The sequence below is a fragment of the Impatiens glandulifera genome, chromosome 1, assembly GCF_907164915.1.
Source record: "Impatiens glandulifera chromosome 1, dImpGla2.1, whole genome shotgun sequence".
In the NCBI taxonomy this organism is placed as follows: domain Eukaryota; kingdom Viridiplantae; phylum Streptophyta; class Magnoliopsida; order Ericales; family Balsaminaceae; genus Impatiens; species Impatiens glandulifera.
Window position 1 is genome coordinate 160,799,701 of NC_061862.1, and position 2,593 is coordinate 160,802,293.

Below are 2,593 nucleotides of genomic sequence, written 5' to 3' on the forward strand. Positions count from 1 at the left end.
ATATATTAAGATTATAATTAAAGTTTTTACTCCAAAGTAAGGTGATGGGATATTGGGATGTTGTCTATGTTAATTTAGGGATTACAATCTGGTTAATATAATAAATTAATTAATTCTCCATGAAATCAAAACTAGTTCAGTAAAAAAAATAATTAATAACTAGTTCATTACAACGGTTAAAATAAATAGCCACTATGAAACTGTAAAAATAAATATGTGGGGTTATTGATAACATACACTAACTTAATTTATTGAGATTACAAGTTAAAAATGTAACACTTTTCTTTTTGTTTACTTTTTCTCTCTTTAATATTTCAATGTGTTAATTGCAAGTATGGTGTTTTTTTTATGCTTTAATAACTTGTACATATTGTAAAATTTTCTTTTTATATAAAGTCCAACTCTTTTTTTAGAGTGATTTAATTAAGTCAAAAACAAAATTGTTGATTTTATGAAACTGAATAAGAGTTGTGAGAAGATTACTACTTTATCATGTGGATTTGTTAGTCCTTGTGAATGACCAAATTTATCATTAATTAAAAAAATAATATACAAATATTCAGAAATTAATATAAATAGTAAAAATAATATATTTATCTATTGACTTGGCTTAAAGTGTTAAAAAAAATTATGTACCAAGAATATTTTATTTAAACCTACCAAATTAACAAGATTTTATAATATAATAATGAATTTTTTAATAAGATTAATCATTTTAATATATATATATATATATATATATATATATATATATATATATATTATATATTTGATTGTTGACTAATTGTACATCTCAAACCAATATAATATTATACTGAGACCAAAATGAAAAAAAAAGTTGTCCTGATTTATTATCATATTTGACTGAACATTTAAGGCATTTTTATGCTATGATTATAATGAAATTAGAAATTATTGAAAAAAATATGATTTCATGGTTTGACTTTGTTTCATTTTCAGTTCATGGGTCAATATATAAAACGAACTATGAGATCCATAATTTCATGCGGCTATGGAGGCAATAATAATTCAGCAGCCTATAGTTAAGGATTTTGTTTATTTGAATTATTGAGATAAGAAGATTTTAAATTTCTTATTAAATAAAATTAAAATATTTTTTAATCACACTAGTTACTATTTTTTTTTAGAGAAAAACCAGATCTATCTTAGAAAGACAAAAATTAACTATGTTTTTGTTTTTTTATTTATAATTAAAAAATAAAACACACAATTGTTATTTTTTTAGTTTTCGTTTTCTTAAATGACAATTTCATTGTTAAAATCATATTAATTGTGAAAGGTACATGTTATGATACAAAATTGATTAATGAAATACAAGGTTCATAGGTATAACACTCTACAACGAATATCTTATTCTTGTCGTCAACAAAAATTTAATTAGAAATATTATTACTTTGTGTTTTGTTACAAATGAAAATGAAAAATAAAATAAGAAACCAAACATGGCAGTGAATGGGGGATTCTAGTAATTAAGGTGAGATTGTTGTGATATATGGAGATTTGTGTCAAAATAAATAAAAAGTTAAATAATCAACATCAAGATCTAGTTCTTTTACAATATATGAGTTAATATTATTTATTAAAGGAAAGATAAATTTAACGAAACATTCTATGATAATAGGTTCACGAATCCGACGTGACCTGACAGGTTGTCTTCACATCCCGAAAACGCTCATTTCTGGTTCCGAAATTACTCATTTCGTGTCCCGAAACGGTCATTTCTAGAAAAATAAAATTTCTTTTTTTTCTGGGACCCTAAATGACCGTTTCGGGACATTATGAAATCGTTTTGGGACTTAAATTAAGCGTTTTGGGACATTTTAAAAAAATTCTCTCTCATACCCATATGTCATGTCAAGTTGATTCATTGACTTATTTTATTAAATTTTTTTTATCATTTTTTATTTATTAACTTATTTGAGAATTCACAAATATATATATATATATTCCAAATCTTAAAATATGTGAAATTTACATAAATGTGAAACACTGAAATTCTTGCACTATATTTTAAAATGGTCCACTAAAATTCTTGCATTCTACTTATTTTTTATAATTAAAATTAATTGTTTATCCAACCACCACATTTTTTTTCATAGATTTCTTCAACTTTCATTTTCTCAACCAACAAATTAATTTAAGAAGGCTCAACCATCCATAAGATTGTCATGTTAATTAATAATATTTTGTAAATTAAACAAAATTAATAAAAAAAATTGTAAAATGTATAATTGATATTTATGGGTTAAAAACTTCATGACTCATTATTACTTTTTCTTAATTAAAAAAGTGAATGTAAATGAAAAACCCAATAAATAAATTAAATTGTATAAATCTAGAAGAAGAGAAAAACACAGAGGTTTTTGATTTGATAAGATTTTGAGATTAACATGAATAATTAATAATTTAGAATCATATATATTACTGGGCTTTTCTTGATAAAGAACAGCTAGCTAGCTAGTTGCTAGCTAGTTATGGAAGAAGATCCTTGCAGGAATGACTGCAAACCGGGCCGAGAATGAACGTGAAATATCATCATCTTCATCGTCTCGAATCATGAACCCATCGTCGA